This window comes from Poecile atricapillus, chromosome 1 (genome assembly GCF_030490865.1).
Source record: "Poecile atricapillus isolate bPoeAtr1 chromosome 1, bPoeAtr1.hap1, whole genome shotgun sequence".
In the NCBI taxonomy this organism is placed as follows: domain Eukaryota; kingdom Metazoa; phylum Chordata; class Aves; order Passeriformes; family Paridae; genus Poecile; species Poecile atricapillus.
The window spans coordinates 63058935-63080394 of NC_081249.1; the positions used below are offsets into that span (position 1 = coordinate 63058935).

The following is a 21460-nucleotide window of genomic DNA, read 5'->3' on the forward strand; positions in this document are numbered from 1 at the left end:
TAGACATCAGCGTGGATTTCATCCATAAGCTGTAATAGAATAAAATAAATTAGGAAATTGTAAATAAAAAGTTTCATTTCATAATTTGTTCATGGATGTGCTTAGTTTCTGCATGATAAGTATATTTAGTATTATAGCAAGAGTATCTGTTTAGGGAAATCCCATACTTTTTAAACTGAGCAATTAACAAATATTCATACAGTGACTATAACTGGTCTTCATGAATTACCATGGAAAAAAACCTTTTAACTACAGAGATAAGGATCTCCCATTTTCATACCTTCACTCAGGGGTACGCATAAAACATTTTAACCGTTCACCTTAGCAACACTTCAGTGTAACTGAGCCCTGAGCTGATGTATGGCAGAGTAACATCCCCTCTAAAAGGGACAGAGAGTGAAAATGGGTGGGGCAGGGAGAGGCCTTATGGTGCCAGTTCACAATTAATTTTGGAATGGTAACATCTACTTTTTGGAATGTAGTGTATTAATTTCTGCTGATAGAGATAGGTCAGCATAAGAACTATGCTATAAATTGCTATGTGATAGGGTTCCCATTCCTGTGCCATGTCTGTCACTGGGCAACAGTTTTTAAAGGCACCCAGTAAAGATAGGAATACAGAAAAACTAACATAACTGTATTCTTCATGTTCATTCTAAAAGGAAAATGAAATTAAATGCAGACAAAACTTTTAGAAGTTCTAAATAAGAGACTTTTTGGTCTATTTTATAGTTAAGCCTTTGCCATTATGTTGTTTTGCATTGATGTTACACTATTTCATGTTGCATGGTTCTAGAATGGTTTAGATCATGTAAATTGTTCAGTGCAAATTCCCATTCCAAGTCTATTTAAATTTTAAAGATGTCTTTTTAATTTCATTGTAACTGGCAACTGTGTGTTGTCCTCATGTAATAGGCAATATTAAGATGACTGTATTCTGAAATAGTCATTACTGGAAGACCACTCCAGTCCCAGGACTATGTCTCTCAGACTTTCCACATTGACAAGGAAGTGCTAATGGTGAGCACTTTTGTCCTTTGGTGTCTTCCAGCCCCCAGATCACTGCCCAGGAGAAAAGCTCACTTTTCCATCCCTTTCTCTGATTATTTATGCTTTGGTACTGCCGTTCTGTAAGCACACAGTCTTGGATTTGCTTCTGGGCTGGCAAGCCGGTGAAGGTGATATGAAGAGGTTGTTTCCACAGACCAGTTCCACACTGAACTTTCCTGCACAGATTGGGCTGTATACCAACTTTAAAAGCAGCCCTTCACCCATGACTGTTTTATTTAATTATAGTTCGTTTAAAATAACCATTATAAAATGTGTCCATGACCATGACAATGTATTTCAGCATTTTTCCACAGCAGCATTTACTGTATTTAGTAACAAATTACAGAAATACCAGCTGTGCCATTTTAAGTATCAGTTAAGTATGATATTTAATGAATTGTTTCTTAAAGTTTGGAATAGAGAATCCTATTGATGTTAATCTTAAATTTTTATTTACAGCAGATAAACTTAAAGCCTAGTAGTGCATAGTTAGTTCTAACAGAAAGGCAAATTTCCTTCTATTTGGGTCAGGCTTCATTTTTGTGCTCAGTGTAGTGCACACAAGTACTGTTCAGTAGTAAAAAATATTATGCAGCACAAACCTATTTCATGTTCTGTGCAGATGAAAGTCATTAGTACATTTTCTTTGTTCAGATTAAAGGAAGTTGAAAATATGCTGAATCACTTATTATTTTAATCCAGATGTTATCCATAAATATTCATTCCAAAGATAAGATGCTAGCTTCATAAATACCTACTGAACTTCACAAAATTAATTACATTTCAAATATGTGATTCTGAGTCTAGGATTCAGACCTTAGGATGGGATGAATCGCCCTCTGGAGGTACCCATTTTAGTTTGCTGACTTCAGAGGAATCCTGGTCTGAACTAATTCCAGATAAAAGTGAAGTGACCTGTCACCTTCACTGAGAAATAACTGAGCATTTCATGCCATAGTAGATATTTTCTTTAGACCTCTTTAAGAATGGCTGCCTTATTCCTCACCTTTTCTGTCAGTGTTCTTGTACTGTTTCTAGTATGAATAAACACGATTGTTGCTGTTGCCATTTCCTGTGTATTGTTTTTTCCTGTCCTTTCCAATCTTGTTATCTTATCTTTCCTTGTTTGTGTTTTTTTTTTCTTTTCTGACTTTTTGCAGCCGCCATACTTTCTGAAGCTTTTCACTTGCTACCTCTCTGACAATCCTGCTTTCCATGTTGAAAGTATTGTCCTAACTTCTGATGTGGAAGATTTCTGACCCTTCCTTTGATGCTGATACCAGTATCTTCTTGACTGATAGTACTGTAATGAAGACATAGAAAAAAGAAGAATATGGCACTCATGAATTTTTTTATGGTTTGAGTTGTCAAAAAATATTGTTCTTCTGCCTTCATATAAAATGTATTGGTTTCCCAATGTAATTGTAACTTCAAGATGTTTGTAGAAATGTAAAATGAAATGTGAAGAGTATAAAATCCATATTAAAGACATAAAAGTTTAATAAAATATAGCATTAGTCTTTATTTTAACAAATGAGTCCTACATGGCTCACTTGCAAAAAGTGGGGTAGACTTACAAAGCTGTGTACTGGTAAAGTCCGACTTACTAAAAGATGAAGTTTCTTTTTCTGTTCAGTAATTATTAAAAGGTCAAATTATTTTCTTTCTCCCTTTGGTAATATTTTCTTGGTTATACCTGTTAGAGATCTCTCCTTCTCTTGAGTTCTGTCTTCTCCCTTTTTTTTGGTTCCTTTTGTTAACCTATGTTTGTGGTTCCTTTCTACACTGGTCTCTCTCCTAATTCTTTTGGTCCAATACTGACCCCTTTTTTCTCATATGTTTGCATCCATTTGCCTAGAATATTGCTTTGAGCATCAACATATATACTCAAGAATATATGTACTTCTAAATGCTGGATGGATCTGTTATTTTAGGACTTCCAGTAAAGCAGAGAAGAAACTTAACAATTCATGACAGCATTTTAGGTTTTTTTATGATACATGTGCCTTCAGAGGATCAAAGTACCTTGCTTTCTACATCAATGGAATAGTAACTATAGACAGAGATGAACATTCCTGTAAAAATAAAGACTTATGGTACTTGTTCAATATAGGAATGCTAACTTAAAAAGAGCATCTGAATGAAACCATGCTGTGTTCATAAATGGTATGGCAAACGTTTTCAGATTTGTTTGCATATAAAGAAAAATGCTATTGGAAAGAGTGCTTTGTATTGATAGCAATATAAGAAGATTGAATTTTTTGAAAAAGACAAGTAAAAGGTTGTATAAAATCAGAATCTTTGAAAATCATGCTCAGCTGTAGCAGAAATACTTAATGATAGTTAATGTTTTTTTATGAGATAGATACCTACATATTTTCTTAGGTATACTAAATATTCTTTAGATAATCTAAATTATCTGGATTGCAGTAAAAGGAATGCTGTGATAAAACATAAACAGTGATGTTCAGAACTTTTGCTTTATGTGCGTAAAATATTATTCTGTAGCCTCTTCTGATACCTACAATAATTGGCAATAATAATGGCACTAATAATAGTAATATACTAGAAAACGATTGAGTGAGTGAGAATGTAATTTCTGGTGCCTAAAAGTTTTTAAGTAGTGTAGTTACCTGCAGGACTTTGCATAATTTTGAGGCCATTAACAAAGCTATCTTTTCCAGATGTGTGTACTGAGCATGAGGATGACATTACAGACAATGATGAGAAAGCAGAGGAAATTCAGAATTTCTAAAACAGTTACACCAATGAGGAGTTTGTGTTGAACAGTAGAAGCAGTAAGTTTTTTACTCAAATTATGTTGCATCAACTGCGACTATGTTTATGAAGAAAAACGATATGAAAATTATCCATAGAAAACAAAATCATATTGAAAACCATGTAAAACCTGATGGGGCTTTCTGCAGTATATCCTCAAATGATGCACATTGACAGCATACAGTTAAGTCACTACTGGCTGCTGAAGATTTGTCTTTTCTATTAACAGTATAAGGCAATACAGATCCTGAAATAATCTGTAACTTAATACTTGTATTCATTTTACAGCAGAGTTGTTATGGGCTAAGGCTTTGCTCATCATGAAAAATAATACAATTCTAACAATGGCATATTATTGTTAGAAGGAAGTACATCAAACTGACTTAGCACAGTTTTAGAAAACTAGTTTTGAGAGTACTGTATTGGTGTAGCTTAAGTTACAAAACTATTGCTTTTTTGATAGTACTACTAATCTAAAATTCAGACTTGCAGTTTGATGATAAAATTATTTTTACACTCAAATTTGTGTATTTTTGATTTGCAATTTTTGAGTGATAAAATCTCAGTTTAGAAAATCAGTTAAAATGTCTTTATTTTTAAATCTATTAGGAACAGTAAGAAAAGCGTAGCTGGAAATACTAACAAAAGAAGAAAGATATTTCAGCAAATGAATAAGTGTAACCATAGGGAAACATTTGCCAGAGAAGAATAAAGTTGAGTGAATTGCAACATTGAGATGTGAAAACATACTTAATCTATAAAGTCCTGCAGGAAATAATAATGAAAAAGAGGTCTTTCTCTTCATAAATATAGCTTTGGTACAGGTGGTCTTGAGAGATGCAATGCCACTACAAATTCCAAGAATTGTTCTTTGATTGCATTAGAAACAGGACTGGCTAAGACATAAATAGAATAAAACTATCTGTAGCTATATAAGGAATAAAAAGTGAGGGAAACATAATTTATAAAACAACCACCCTGCTTGCAGATTCTGCAGATCAGATGGCTGGCAGACAGAGAAGTAATTTCACAAATGAAAATGGAAGAAACAAAATCCATGAAGATTTTATTGAAGGTTTGGTTCATTTGACTTTCTCTAGGTTTATGAGGCTCTCCATGACTGTCATATATATATATACATATTATATTCATGTTATACGTATACATATATTGATATATATATATGGAAATGTATGGCAAGCTGTAAGAAAGGAATTTGAGTTACATGAAAGAGGTGCTTCAAAATAGGTTACAAGATTTTTGTATAGTACTTAAAACAACTGGAAGAAGTAATGAGAGTTAATGCAGTACTGGATCTGATAGTGATCAGGAAAAAAAGGAGATACTAGGTCTAAAATTAAGACTTTATGACCATGCAATACTTCTGGTTTAATAAAAAGACCAGAAAAAGTGTAAACATACTGTGAAAATCATTGACAGAAAAATAATGAGTTTGAAGAGTAATAGCAAAAAGCTGGTTCAGAGTAACATTGCAATAGAATAAGAGAGATTCCACTGTAAAAAAATGTTTAGTGAAGTATGAAGTTGGAGAAAAGGAAACGGAACTGGAAAGGAGAATTTTAATCTTGCCATCATGCAAAGAAAGAACAGAAAGAGCTCTCAGACCATGTGATGCTATCTAAAAAACCTAATTATCCACTTAATTAGTATAATTTTGCTAATATATTCTGAAAGTATGTGAAAATCTTAAAGGAAACCAAGAAAGTAGATTTTTTTCAAGTTCCTTGAGCAGTTCAATTTTTTTTTTTTCCCCCATAGAATAATACTGAATAAAAGAAAGTCTTAGGACCACTGTCTACGAATCTCATAATTAATTTGAAAAGATAGTTGAAGAAACAGCAAACAAAAGTGGCAATTGAGAATACAGAAAAAAATATAGAAAAGATCTGAAAATACGAAGGGTTCCAGATTCTGTACCCCTGTTTTGCTCACTGGAGGTAGCACAAGGCAGCCAAGATCCATTATTACCCACAGGCTGAGAATTTGCCTGCCCTCGGGAAGTCACAGTCTGCCTAATGCTGATCTGTCCTTCTCTCATACCAACAGCTCCCATCCTCTGATCAAGTTTGGGACTAGCATCATATGAAGGTGTCTCTTTACCAGGTTTTGGCTGCATTTGATTTCTTAGGTCACATAGAAATGAAAATGCACCACAACCCAGTCAAGAGCCAGTAGCAAACTACAGCTCGCATTTGCCTGGCTAACCCACCTTCTCTCCTGGCCCAGGGTAGCCTCATTTGTACTGCCTATTAGAAGATTCTCTAACCCATGCTGCTCCTCAAATCCTGCAGTATTTTACCTGAGTGCTTATTGGCCTCGGCCAATAAACTCTTAGCCACCAAAGAGCAGGCTAAGAGTTAAAGGGTGTGGATTATCACATGGTAGAGCTCAAGTACGTGCCTAAGCCCTCTTTAGCTCAGTAACACAGATGTAACCTTAGGAACTACATCCAGTTGGCAGTAATTACAACTGTACTAGCTTGCTCTAATCAAAAAAGGCAATGGCATGAAAACCAGTAATCTTACAGACTACTATTTCTTGACTAGAAACGTCAATTAATGTATTACTTTTGGATATATGACAATTAAAATGGAAGATAGAAAATCTGAAAAACTGGCAATTTAAGAAAGTCAGAGGACAACAGAAGGGAAAACAGTACTTACCTGATGTGGAAGTATTTTAACATGGAAACTTGAAAGCCAGATAGATGACTGAATATTCTTTTCAAGATAAGCAAGGTTACAATAAAGAACTCAGCACGGGACCATGTAGGTAAATAGATTTAGTTCATTATTAAAGTGCAGTTTGGGTCCCATCAACCTTATAGGATAAAAGCCTGAAATATGCTTGTGGTGTTTTATTCTGAGACTTTTGAGAATGACCTCATGCTGAAGTGGGCATGCTTCAATGTAAAATAGTCACCTCATCATGCACAAGATGGGATAAGGGCTCTACTGAATATTTATATGGTTTTCAACAAAAACCCCCAATATGCAGTTATGTCTTGGAATGAGCTCAATCTCTGTATTACTTGGACAGGTGTTCAGTATGTGATATAATTACCATTAGGTTCCAGGTCACTTTTTGACCTGTGAGGTCGCCAGTTATTTCCATGATAATTTCTAATATTACAGGTTGTAGAAAACTATGTGCAGGAAAAACTGCACAAAAAGGGGAAAATGAAATTACTTTCATAGACTACTTTGTGACCTGGGATTAACAGCTTAAGTCTAAAGACAGAAAATAAAAAAGGAAAGGACAATATGGCACATCAGACAATGCTGGAACATGATCAATTAGCATCCAGTTGAGCATGGTCTTTTAAGTCACTTAGAGGTAAAAAGAGGAAATAATTTCAGATTCTGAAAGTGGTCAGCTACTCTGGTGAGTGCTGAGGATATAAAGTACATAAATGAAAGAAATTGGGCAAATTGTAGGATGCTATAGATCAAAGGAAAATAGCCCAGAGTTTGAGAAGTAAGATTAGGAGCAGGGATTTGGAAACAGTTTTTAATATGAAGTTGTTCCTAATGGAACACTGGTAAGAAAACAGACCATCACAACAACGATTCAGCGTAAATTTGCCTGTAGGTTTAGCATTTGGAGAAGCTGTTCTGCAGAAGTGCAGGCAGCTCTTCTAGGAGAACAAACCGGCTATTCTGGCTTTACCATATTGCCATTGACTGGATATGCAACACAGTAGGGAACTGCATTACGAAAAAACCCTTCTGTGGTATGAATGTGTGAATCTGTATATTTGGATTGCTTTTCATCAGTAGGATCATGGTTTTGCCAATACTAGAAACTACCTTAAAAGAAGGGAGAGAATATCAATTAAGAATGTAAGAAACTGGAATTAGATGCACATAGAGAATAACATAAAGCAAATGTGTTGTACATATTACACACCTAGCTAAATAAAAAGAAGTTTTCTTTCTCATAATGACCTTGTATTTTGGAAATGCAGGTGAATGATATAAAATTATAATACTGTGATGCCCTTAAGTATAGTTTTAGAAAATTACATGAAACAGCCAAACAAAATACTTGAAATTATCCACTTCTCTCTGGAGTACATTATATATGCTAAACCTAATGTCTGAACTGCCAGAACTGGTAGTTCCTGTTTTGAGGAAAGGAATTGCTTCAAGACTTCTGCAAAAAGAGATTCTGAAAAATCTTATGGCAGATAGGACAGGTATGCTAGATAAGTGTTCATAGACTGCTTCTCTCTTCATTGTGATTACACTCCATGCCCATCACTCCTGCTTAATAACTTGTTAAAGGATTGCCTGTCTATGTTTCCTGAGGAAATGGGGGGACAGTTTTTAGGAGCTGCTGGAAGCTGAACTGAAGTACGGGAAGGAGGAGATAACTGCATTCAGAAGTTTGGCTGAAGGGCAGAGTCTTTTCTGGAGATCAAGATTGGGTGGCTCTGAGCAGGAGTGTACTGCTGCGAGGAGTCCTTCAGCCTACTTACTCATTTAGCCTGTTGAGAGCACACCTAGGTATCAGGGACATTTTGCTCATTGATAGATTAGCTAGATTACAAAGAACAACTACTACATTTAAGAAATTCATTATGAAAGTACCCTATGAGTAAGCTATATGAATAATAAAAAGCAAAACCAAACTGTAGAAACCACTTCTGAGAAGAGCTTTCATATGTGATTATGGTATAGTTGCATAGTCTGCACAAGTGAAGTAGAGCAAAGAAATGGAAAATCTGGGCTAAATGTCATAAACTGCTCTGCAGTTTATCACTTCTTCTCCCCCTCCTCCCCCCTGCCACCTTCTTTCTAAGGAAATAATTTGAAGGTTCCTGGGATAAACTACCTGTGGTTAAAAAAACGTAGAGACTGGATTCTCTAAAGGGAATAAATGTGAATACAGATAGTTGCTGCAGAATTGATCTGTTACTATCTTAAATCTTTTGGTTTACTTTTCTTGGTCCACAATATTTCTTCTTCATTATGGCAAAACTCATTGAAAATAATGTAAAATGTGATACATTTTTACCACAAACTAGTAGTTGTGTAATCATCAAAAAGAGATTCCTAGTGTACTTCAACCAACAACATCCTTCTGACTGTTTCAGCAGACATTTCCTATTTTGAGACAATAGACAGAGACATGGGCTGAGTCAAATTTCCTTTCTCTTATGCTTGATTCTCAAAGAAAAACTGGATTTATGCCTGTCTGTCCATCCATCTGTCTGCTTATTTATTAAGAATATTATGATTCTTGTTTTAGCTATTACATGTAAAACAAAGAAGATATATAAAATCCCTGGTGTATCAGTTTTTTTGAAGTAAAAGAAAAAAATAAGAAAAAGTGACTTACTTAATTTTCAAAGAAAATTGTCATTACTGATTCCCAGAGTTACTAAAGAGATGTAGAGGTGTATTTTGTTTCAAGGGTCTGTGGGGCCTACTGCTCTACAGTTCCATAAAATTTCAAGTAACATGGATACTACCTAGTTTTACAGATGAAGCAAAATCAAAGAACATACATGCCAAATGTCCAGAATAAAAATCAGTGAATAAAATTATTTGATCTCTGTGTTAAAATAAAGTCTAAAAACCGAAAATTATTTCAATTTTCAGGTGAAGGGGAATCCCTAGGAGAACACAAAAGCAAAAAGGTTTTTGGAAAACAAGATTTGTAAGGCATATTTCAAAAAAGTTGTATTTGTTTAGTCTAGAGAAGACTGGGAAAAATAGTAGGACATCTGAAGATCATTGTGAAGAACTTGGTCACCAATGGTCTTTTGTACGCAGTTGCAGAAGGGAAAGAAAAAATTTTCTTAATTTACAGTCAAAAAGGCTACATATTTGGAAAATCCTTTTAAGTACAAGGACAGTTAAAAACTGGAACCAAGTCATCTGGTGATGCTGCAGCATCTTCCTCACTGACAATTTAGAACAGATTAGAAAAAATGTTTCTGTCATAATAATGCTCTTACATCTATTTTCTTCCATAATTGTTGGCTCCACACATAGATAACCCAGAACATTAAGTTGTAACTTGAAAAATAAATTTGGACTATGGAGGTAAAATTGTATAGTCTGAAAACATGATAAATCTGCATGAATGCAGGTTTATTTTTTGTTTTCCTAATAGATGTATTCTTGAGTTTTGCATGCCTTTGTGTATTTTAATTTTCACTTCTTTAATTTTAAAGTTTATTTATATATAATTTCTATTTACAGATCGACAATAAGGGTAAAGCATGTTACCTATTCATGCAAGCAGTGCTATTATTCCGCTTGCACTGCTTGGTTCTCTGGTCAGCAAGCTGACTTCAGCATTGCCAGTGCCCTTTTTTCTTGTCTTCTAATTCTCTCTAGCACATGCTTTTCAGGTATATATAGCTTTGTAGGTATTACAGGGAAATATTCCGAATTCAAAACACATGTAGTTCCCTTTAAGTCACATATAGATAACAAGGGTTTACTGCTTGACAGAATATCTGAAAAAGTCTGATTCCTAAACAAAACCAGAACTTTGATGGTGAATTTTACTTTCTGTGGTTAACAGGCTATTTTTACAGTGGTAAATAAAGTCTGTTAGTAATAAAAATGAAACCTAGTATCTATGCTGTGATAATGGAACCCTAAAGTGAAATTAGTTAGTGATATTAGAAAGTATCACTTGTATTTCTGCTCCAAACCTCAAGTTATTTCATTTTCCTGTGCTCAAAAACAATACAGAAAATGTACGGTTCATGTTACCGACATCCATGGCCTTGATTAAAATGAGAATAATCCATGTATATGCTTTTGTTAGAGCATAAAATATGTAACATAAGAACAAGAATATTGAAGGAATGAAGATCATTTGACTATTCAGAATACTGACAGAATTCAGTCTATTCAGAATACTGGCTAGCATATCTGTTCTCTCTTAGAAATTCAACTTGAAGGATGATGAGAAAAGTATTATTAACTGTTACTCTGTTGTACTCTGTTAGACACTTGAGGACTTAAGTGCTTATATCAAATGGTAATTAAAGTTTTCAAATTAAAGTGTTCATCTTCCAGTGGTTTTTCTTGTTTTGGGTCTGCAACAGGAAAGGCTGTGAACATTTGCAAATGGACATTTTATTCTACCTTATTCACTCAAATTGGGTTAGAAAAGTTTCAATTATTAGAAGCAGCTGTATTAAAAATGTGAGTATTGTACAGAGAAGCAAATACCTTTCACTCAGTTAACACCTCAGAGAGGAAAAAAGAAAAGTAACACCTCTTCACTTTTGTGGCTCTTTGTATCTTGTTATCTTGATAAGGAACCAAAGGATTTCCAGTATGTCTTTTTTTGTTTAATACTGCACCTGAACCATTTAAATTTTCCTAGCTTTGGTTTATGGTTTGTTGGTTGGTGTTTTTTGTTGTTTCTTTTTGAAGTAGGAGGTATCTGCTTATGCTATTTATGCTATTTTAGAATTAACTTAGAAAGAGACCACCAAAGTCTTAAAACCTTTATGATAACAAGCGGGTTTGAAGAAAGATTGTTGTCAGCTTGAATAGAATTATTCAAAAATATGACTCAGATGACACTGCATCTTCATATTAATATAGTTTATATAGAAGAAAAACAGTGTAGGTAGAGTTTTTAGAGTCACATGTCTAGCAAATAACTTTAGAATGCTTAACTTACAGTTTTTTACATGGATAGGAAAATATAATTCCTGGATAGAAGTGAATACTGCTTTTAAAAGGCATCTGAAACTTGTGTCACTTGACTTCTCATGTAAGTCAGAAAAGTAATTTCTGATCCAAGGTGTTTCCTGAAGAGAGAATAATGGTTTTAAATAGCAAGATGCCTTAATCAATTAAACAAGTTAAGGAAAAAATACTAAAGCTCATTTTACTTACAATTGAAACCTACAGTTGTCTGGTTTTACTTGTGAGAACTTGCTTCTCAACATGCATATTAATTTAAGAATTTTTGTAATGCAACATTCACTTTTAAGTTTGAAGTTGCAAATGCAAACAATATTTTTTTAGCTTTCCTATGTAATATTTTATTGAACAGTTAAAAAAAGAGAAAAAGCTGACTAAAGAAAGTATTTCTGTGACCAGAGGAGATTTATTAGGATGAGAAATTTAGTTTTCCTGCATGAGGCCCAGCACAACTACTGCAGAAATCAATCCCCAGCAAAATGACTGTATATATTTTCAATAGTATGGTACTCAGCAACATATACAGTTAATAATATATAGATGGATCTAACCCCCATTTTGAAAGGTGTTAATGAAATTATAATTTAATAATTTTGAAAATATTACTTACAGATTAAATAAGCATGTCCAGAATAATTAAAGGATGGTTGGGAAGAAAAAATATATGCTGTTTGATTAAATGAGGTAAACAGCCACATACAAGGAAACTGGAATGATGTAACATTTTTTTAAGTTGGCAGAAGAATGTATGATTGGAGGTAGAATTGGTAGAACATGGTGTACAGTCATTCTGCGTTATTCTGTTTTAGCAGATTTAATAATGTAATGTAATCCCCTTATTTAACATAACTGCAGTTGGACTCATTGAAGGAGTACAAACTGTAAATCAGAAAGATATAGGTTGGAAAGTGTTAATATTCAGGAGTGTTAATGTTTTTTGGCCAGTTTTGAGAAATAAATAAGAAAATGTCAGAATTAAGAAATATATTTGGAGAACTAGAAATTACATTTCTATGCAGTTTAGGGCTTTCCAGACTAGTACTGTGAGGTACAGCAACAGCATAAAGAGGTAGTTACTTTATTAATTCAGTTTGTGTGTGTGTTAATTTACATAGCCCAGTTTTCCATCTATGTTGGCCAAAACACAGACAATTACTTTTATTGCCCAGTTTTTACAAAGAATGTGAATAACTTTTCTGGGATGCTCTTGGATGCTTCTTTGAGTGGTTGTGTAGATGTGTTCCATTGCTGGTGTGCATGTGCCCCATGAGTGCAAGGACAGATTATTTGAATGAAAAGGTCTATTAAATGGTATCAGCAGATACTTGAAGCACCCTCATGTCTACTGACCTCAGGGCATTAAATAACCACGTGAATAAAAACATGGATGATTTAATTATTTCCATCATACCACAGAAATGGAAATCATACAGCACATGTACTGTGTGATTTACTTAACTTTAATTGTGATAGTATAATTGATTTCATACAACAAATGAAGTTCCCTAATGATCATTAGCAAAATACAATTTGAGTCAACATACTAGATATAGGTCTTTGTATATGGATAAGTGATTCTTTGGAGAGCAACATATCCCATAGTAACTTTTCCCCTTTCTGAGATGAAACATAGAGCAGGGAAGGGAGGGTGAGAGGGGAGATTTCCCTTAAACAGAGATCAGTTTATATCTAAATTCTACAAGTAAAGCAGTAGTTATGATTTAAAATATTGTCTCTTGTTCAGTGTCCTAAAAGCTGGGATTCTGATCTTCTGGGACATATCCATTAGCAGGATCCACTTGCATTGGCAGGGAAGTCTGATGGAGGCAAGAGGAGTGTGACTCACTACAGGTTGCTGCCCATGCATGTAGAAGGGATAAAATATTCCTCAGCAATATGGCAAGTCTCTGGTTCATGTATTTTAAAGTTCAGGTCCTGAAAAGACTAATTTTATTACTTGCATACTTTCTGCAGGGACCTGGATAGTGGCTGTCTTTGTGTTAAGTGCCTTATGTATTTATAGCCCCAATAATAGTGATTGTCTTTGTATTTCAGCATGGTGTCAAACATAATGCTGAGTGACTTGTTGGCCTCGTGGCTTTTCTCTCTCATTCTCTAACAAGTTGTCCAGCTTATTAGAAACAATAAACACCAGAAACAGGGAGCCTTCTACAACTGATTGCAGAAGCAAACGTACCATTCCAAATCAGACAGAGCCTTCTGTCTCTACAGGAAGGGTGAGGGGGCTAGCAGTTCACTGTCAACTATCATTGTCTCCACAATTTCATTTGCTATTTCAAATTCAGATTGAAGTAGTATCCATAATCTCCTGACCAATCACTAATCCTCAGGGATTTTGAACTACCAGCCTGCAAGATGTCTATTTTTACATAGGGATCCATGCAGCAAAGAAAAGGCATTATATTCCTCACAGGAGCTCTGGATTATATTACAGAGTGCTACCCTTGAGTCTGTGTTGTGAACCAAACAGAAATTTTCTGTTGACTTGGTGTTCGCCCTACCTCCTCCCAGAAAAAGTAGCCATCAGCACAGCCTGCTTCACAAGATAAAGGATTGAGGTGTAGTACCACAACAGATCGATTCAGTTCACACAGATCTAAAACTATATCATCAACAATTCTCAGACTTACAGAAACAACATCAATTTAAAACATTTTGTTGTGGTTTTACTGTTATACATCATATTATCAAGAGCCTTTTACTTCCCAGAGGAGAGATTGTAGACAGCAACAGGTCAATTAAATCAGCCTCTAGGTCATCTTTCAAGATCAGTAAAAACCTCTCAGCATTTGTAGTCTCTCCCAAAACATTTTGTACTTCAGCTACATTCTGAAAGCCTTGCAATGACCTGGCACTTGCTGCATCAGGTGTCTGGGGTACACAAAGGAGTCCTCATTAAACTTTGAACGAACGATACTCATTACAGTGTCACCTTCGTACCTCGAAATACCAAGGGTCTGGGGTACAGACAGATCTATTCAGACACAGGGGTTTGCTCACATTCAAAATCTTTGTGATGTTCAGGAGATGCCTGCTGTCCATATAAATATTTCAGTCAGTAGTCTCTGCCTTGAACAATAAATAAATTTGGGTTTGTTTTTCAGGGACTTCTCAACCAAGTGCCAATAGTTAACATGATAATTAATCATATGTTTTTGTTAACAAGTCAGTGAGGTGCAAGACCATCCTCAGGATCTTTTATGTGACATACAGCTCTAAGCTGACCAGTCAGAACTAGGAAATATTTGGTCTTAGAGCTGATAACATTAGAGGCTAGAGCCTTTCTAACCTTCAGTGTATCTAGCTATCATAGCAGGGAGTCAGTAGCACTGACCTGTCTTCCAGAGTCACATTTTTCAAGTGGAGACTTCTAAATGTGTGCTTGTTCATAACATACAAATAAGTGTCCTAGCTAGAGGGATGCTGCGAGCTCCTGACAACCTGTTTATAACATGGGCTTTGTGTGCCTTTTTAAAAATCTTTCTTTGTGTCTTACAAAACTTTTAGTACATTCTCTTAACTTGCTTAGCCAAACATACACTTCTGAAATAATAATCAGATCCTGCAGCCAAACCCAGTATGATTATAGCTGATAGACGGGGTGTTGCCTAAGTGAAATCTGCTGACAGAAATTATTTAGCAACAGTACACATCATTTTGTGTCAGAGTCACTTTAACTAGAGTTATTCACAAACCTGAATGAAAAGACTTTCTGTTTGAGTATCCTGGCATGGTCAGTCTCCCTTAGCCTCTTCTACTTCAATAGTACAGGACTCTTCAATAATTTTGACACTAAGTGGAGTTTATGTAATTTCTCTAAAACTAAATTTTTCTGCAATAGCTGCTTCTGCACAGTGACATAATACACCGTAACTTGTAGTAAGACTTAAGAAAGGCTTTTGGAGACCTGTCTTACCTGTCTGCATAATTTTTTATTAATGGAAACTGTGCTTTCCTGTCTGCCTGAAAAATATTTGTGTGTCTTGTAAAACACATGGCAGGGAAAATGGAATGATGGAAAATGGAAGAATGCTGCATGAGTTAAGAATCTCCTACTGAAACAATAGGAAACCTTCATGAGCTTCAGTGGTTTTCATTATGTTGTTAACTTTGCCCAAGTTAAGGTCTACTCTAGAAACAATGTCCTCCTCCTTTAGAGGAGTCTTGAACTACTTTAGCTCCAGTTTTCTGCTTCAGATTTTAGATAAAGTTTACATTGATTCCTTGAGCTTTAGTTATTAGCAAGTAATTTTCTTGGAACGGGGCTGATTTCTGTGGATTGGCAAATTTTATCCTCTTTATTTCCACTCCCTATGATTCTTTTAGATTCTGCTTGAAGAAAGACCAGCAGGGTTTAAGAGCACAATATGCATGACTGCATCTTTTCCTCTAATGCATCTTCCCTAACAGTGGAAAAGAATGGCTCTCTCAGAATGTGCTCATCTAGGCTTCCAGTTCCACGGGACTTGGAAGGACTTCTTTGCAATAGCAACTTCAGCATCTGCCACAGATAGCAGGCAGACTGGTAGCTGATTGGCAGAGCTAAGAAGAAATAGATTTCCAGCCTTGGGGCAATGCAGTCTTCTTCAGAGACTGTAACTACAGCACCTCTCTAATAAACAGCAAAATTTGTGTTTTCAAAACAGCAATAAATGTTTTAAACTCACAAACAAAAAGGATGGACAGGGATCAACTTTTCACCTTCTCTATCAAAATAAAGAAAAATAAAGGTGCATCAGAGGACAGCAACAGGCCTGTTCAAAGTAAATAATACAATAAATTATATTCCTTTATATGTTCATGGGTATTATACTCACAACATTTCTTCACTAAAGACAGTGTAGATTAATGAAGTTTGCAACAATCAAGGGAGAGACTGCACAAGGCCCTGGAAGAGAGATCTAGTGAAGGTCACTGACTGGACAAACCACATCAGGTTCAGGAAACCCTCCAAGCTAAAACAAAGTTGGAAGCTGGAGTGCATGGGCATTATCAAATGTGCTTGTCCTGGTCCTGCTGTTCACTGAGGGAGTATTTGGATAAGAATTGGCTTTTGTCAGCTGTTGGAGATGGGTAAAAGGGCCAAGCCTGGCCTGAACCAATCTGACCTCTCTAGCATTCTTAAAACAAAGTTTGTTTATGAATCATGACCTACTCACAGTCTTTGCAAAAATGAAACAAAATACTTAAGGACTTTCCTCTCTTTAAATTTAATCAACTAGAGTCAACCTTAGTCATTCTTATTCTTTTTACTGCACTTTCAACTTTGCTAACTTCCCAGTCTGTAGTATTTCAAAGGTTTTATATCATATGTTAATGAAATGCCTCTACCTCTCCTCTTTTCTCACTAATCTTGCCCTTCATTAAATCAAACTTTATTCATCTTTCTCTCTCTAGAAACTTGTTGCTACCATTGTAATTCTGAGTAGTGACTTGTTCCTTATACTGGCTTTCAGATTCTCTTTATTACAGAGAGGGAATCTTTGAGCCTGACAAAGAAAAGAGCAAGAAAAATAATAGAAAATCCATGGGATGGTGTTGTTTCCATCACAGTAATTTAGGAGGAAGAGGAATTTCATTCTGATCTGTCTTAAGTGAATAGATCAGATCCACAGATCTATGATACCAAATCTGTAAGTCATATTCCAAAATGCAGCAAGCCGGGATCACAACTATAGAAAATTCTCAGAAATAACTTTCCTTTCCCTTTAAACTTGGGAAATTGTCCTGACAGAAGGCTCATCCTTCTAAGTCACTTTGCAAGGACAAGGAAATTTAATGGGAAGTCTCTTATTTTTAGCAGAGATTAAGATGGTGAATTCTTGCATTCATTTCCCTGGTTAGCCTGAAGTCTGTCCAGTTTTCAGTAGATAGGCATAGGTGCAGCTATAGTTTGAAGAGGAGAAGACTGGGCGGAGGAACAAGGAATGACCTGGAGCTCTTTATAGCATCCTTTCACCGTTTCCCTCCTCCTGCTGGTAAATCTGCACCTGAACAGCCAGTGCATTAAAGAAAAAGCCTATCCTGCTTGGCTTCTTACTTCTAATGCCTCAGGTATTGAGGAAATGAAGGCAAACCTCTGTGCCAGGGCTCTGTCTCTTTAACTTTGTATGTACACCAGCAGACACAATAGGGACCCATGCCGGTTTGAACATACTATAGTCTAAATGGCTATGAGAGAAAGGCGGGAAATCACATTTTCTGTTACTTGTGTGGCCTCCTGGGACAATTAATGTGTTTAATGAGTTCTCTATGTATGCTGTCTTTAAATTAAAAGTTTATTTTTTAATAAGACCATTTAAAATTAATTATGAAATTAGGGCAGCCAGTATTAAGGTTAAATTTACTGTAGTATTTTAAAATAACACAATAAAAATACCATGCCGAACAATTTTTTATGCCAAAGTTTTAGATAAAGTCAAACCACTGAAGGGGTGTAAGTCACTGGCAGAGCATTTGGAATTATAACATGCAGAATGTGGAACCAGCTTCTGATAGCTTTTCTTTTTCTCTCTTAATGTACTCATCTACTTTAAATTAACAACTAGTATGTTCAAAATTGAAAAATCCACTGGGAGATGAAAAAGCGGGTAATTTCATTTTTTCTCATTAGGTCCATGAATCTGTAAAATTATAAGATGTACTAGTTTTACAGTCTTGAAGGTCTGAAACAATCACTTGAGTTCACCAACTAGCAGTGATTCATCCTTGTTGAATAAATCAGTTTTCAAACAGCATGTTCTGATAAGTCTTTTTCTTACATGTTGTGTGCAGTTATAGCTATTTAATTTAACCATGAAAAAATTAAGGGTTCTTTTGCTACATTTTAATTTAATTTCATTCTCCATCTACATACACACTTTTAATAAGTTATAATTGGAAGACAAAGTCATGGTAAAGAGAAGCCATTAAATTTTCTATAATAAGGTACAAAAATTAAGAATAAGAAGTTCCTTATATAGGTGATTTAATGAAACTGTGCAGGCATGAAATCTAGATAGCAAAAAGAATAATATTTTATAAAGAGGATATATTTAATTGAATAAGATTCTCTAAAATGAAAGGAAAAAAAAAAGGAAATATAAAACTGGACCAAAACAGACTGTGTAAGACAAGACTATTCTATTTTTTGTTTTAAAAGGTAGCTAGAATTGGTAATTGAACTCAGAGACACAAACCAATTCACCCAGTCTGCTGATAACATGCACTTGTAGTTCTGGGTCCTAAACAAACACAATATGGGCCTTGCAAGTGCTTTAGAAAGCCGTGGTTAATAACCAGTTGTCAGGAGTCCCCTCTGACCCGCCGGGCCCTCCTTCCCTCGGAACAAAACCCCAGCATCTGTTGCCAGTTTGAGCCATCGCGGTGCGGGAGCTGAGCCCTTGTCACCACCGCCTCCCTCGGCTCTCTGGCTGCGCACAGCCAGGGAAACCTGCATCTGCAACTTGGCTTCAGAGCAAATTAAAGAAGTCTGGGCAGCTGAGTTACTGAGACCTGCCTCACGGTAAGGCAGAAGGAGATGACCTGGGGTTAGGTGACCCTGACTATCAAGCGTGTTGTCTTGACAAACAGTAATTGCTTGACAATTGCTCTAGGCTTGGAAAACATACGTTATCATGTTCATGCTGTATCCGCTGATAGAGATTGTTTTCATTACACATACTGGATATTTCTAACTCCACTGAACCTACTGATGTGTGAAAACATAGATAAGTTCAAACTAGAGGTTTGAAAGTCGCTTCTTTGTTCGAGTTACTCCTTTTGGCTAGCAGATGTCTGTCTTTAACTCAAGAATCAGTCTATATCCAGTATGGCAAACATCTACAGTAGTCTTTGGAATGCTGGGTTGTTTTTTTTTTTTGTTTTTTTTTTTTTGGTTTTTTTTTGAATGCTGGCTCTTTGTTAGAGCTGGAGGAGTTTCAATGAAAGAATATCTCGGTCTTGTGTTTGGTGAATGCTATTGTCATAATTATTTCTCTGTATGGGTTTCAGCATTAAGCCTGTTGGACACATTAAAGAGCAATCCACTCTCACAGCCCAGTATTTAAGGCATATGCAGAAGTTCAGCATTAATTACATATTTTATACTCGGTAAAAAGGAGTTAATTTTTTTGGTCTGTACTGCAACAGAACTTCCTTTTGAACTACTGTCTTTAGTTACTGTTTCCTCCCCTTTCAGGAGAAGTTTTACTGGTAATATAAGTGTGAGCCTCTTTCAGTTGAAAACAATCTTATTTTATTTAAAATACAGTATTCCTTTTTCTGAAAACTTGCTGCGTCTCTCCCTGAAATAATCTTATCTTTTTATGTTTTTCCTTATTCCCTAATACATCTGCTGAAGTATTGAGAAACTTCTCAGTACAAGAAAGGTTGTAGAGAAACACACAAGATTATAGGAAATTTTTGTGGGCTATAGATTGCTAAAGTAAAAGAAAGGCAGGGTAGGAAGCATGCAATGTATATGTCATAGGGGCTCAAGTGGTTAGGGAGGTGTATTAAAGGAAAGGCAGCAGGAGTCTGTCAGGGGTCAGTACATGGTCACTCATGACCTCAGGGGCATAGAGATGTGGAATCCTTGTGACATGATTTGCAAGAGAATGTGTGGGCTTTGATTCACTCATTTACACAGCATCAGAAAGTAAGTAGGAGACTGCTTTCTTGTTTGATGAAGACTTCTGTCATCCAGATCAGCATCTTTCATTAAGCTTCTTATCTTTTCTTCCATTTTCATGTGCCTCTTGTGTATTTTCAGCAGGGTCTCCCTCTAGAATGATGACTCTTATGCATAAGAAAAAGACAGTTTTGCTATTACTTGTAAATTTGTTGCCATACAATGAAACCTGTTATTATTTTCATTCTTGCTTTCAAATGAAATACCTCCCAGCCTGTATGTTGAAATTGTGTATTATTAACAACTACAGCTGTAGTACCTAGATGTAGTATACAGCTTTTTATCTATAGCCCTCAAGCTTCTTTTAAGCCTGGAATGCGATTTTGTTCCTTTAAAACTCTCAGAGCTCAGGTAATAGTGGCTGAGGCAGGACTAAACAGGGTTTATTCCTTCTCACTGCTAGGCCACTTGACAGATTGATACAGCTCTTCTAGCCTCTGAGTGCCACTGGCTCAGCCCAGCATTTATGCAGTGCTTTGTGCAGATTCTTTCTCCCAGTGCGAAACTTGCCCTGTTCCAACAGGAGGTGGTTTATGGCTTCCTTCCACAGTTCCTGCAGGAGGATCCCTGGGTGAGATATGAGGCTTTTAGTGCCCTTTCCCAGTCAGGTCTTCATATCTAATGTGGAGAGAGTGGACGACCGGTGAGAATATCAATCACTGTAATTTTGGGTTTCTTTTGAGATATGATATGGAATAGGAACTCCTCTTAAGAGAGATCTTCATGGTTGGATTAGCTTCTTGACATCCGTTAGGCATTGCTAACTAGGCACCTTGCCTAGGGAACTGTGAGTTTTATACTTTGATAAAGACAAATGTACAGGTAAACAGAATATTTCAGATCTTACATTATTTTAGACTTGTATAACCCTGGTATGTGTAGCATTGGCACATCCTGTAACCATTATTTTATCTCTTAGATTCAGTGAGATGCAGGACAGTTTTAACTGTCCCTATCTTAGAATGGAAAAGCCATTGGTGAAATTCTGAGTCAAGGATTATGGCCCTTGTTTAGACTTCCATTCCAAACTTTGGACAAAGCACCATCCATCTTTCACCCTGATATAGATTTAACATCAGCAGTTTGATTTAACTTGAAGTTTCTATAGGAACAGTAACCAGAAATCTGTGCTCAGACGATAGGATGAAAGACAGAGCAATTATATTCTTTAATGTGTAAATCAATCCTGTTTATTTAAACATATTCAGGAAATTATGGCAAGTTGCTTAACTTC

The 21460-nt window shown here is 35.8% G+C and overlaps 1 long non-coding RNA gene across 4 annotated transcripts in view; it reads left to right on the plus strand.

Annotated features, from left to right (window-relative positions):
• The window catches only part of LOC131586705 (uncharacterized), a 47770-nt gene that overhangs the window by 21905 nt on the left and 4405 nt on the right, over positions 1-21460 (plus strand). For 3 of the 4 annotated variants that reach the window (XR_009279218.1, XR_009279211.1, XR_009279214.1), the window contains one exon: positions 2211-2552. The exons of the other annotated variant lie outside the window; for it this stretch is intronic. This is a non-coding gene — a long non-coding RNA (uncharacterized LOC131586705). Of the gene's footprint in view, positions 1-2210; positions 2553-21460 lie in introns of those variants that run through there. 4 annotated transcript variants of the gene reach the window in all.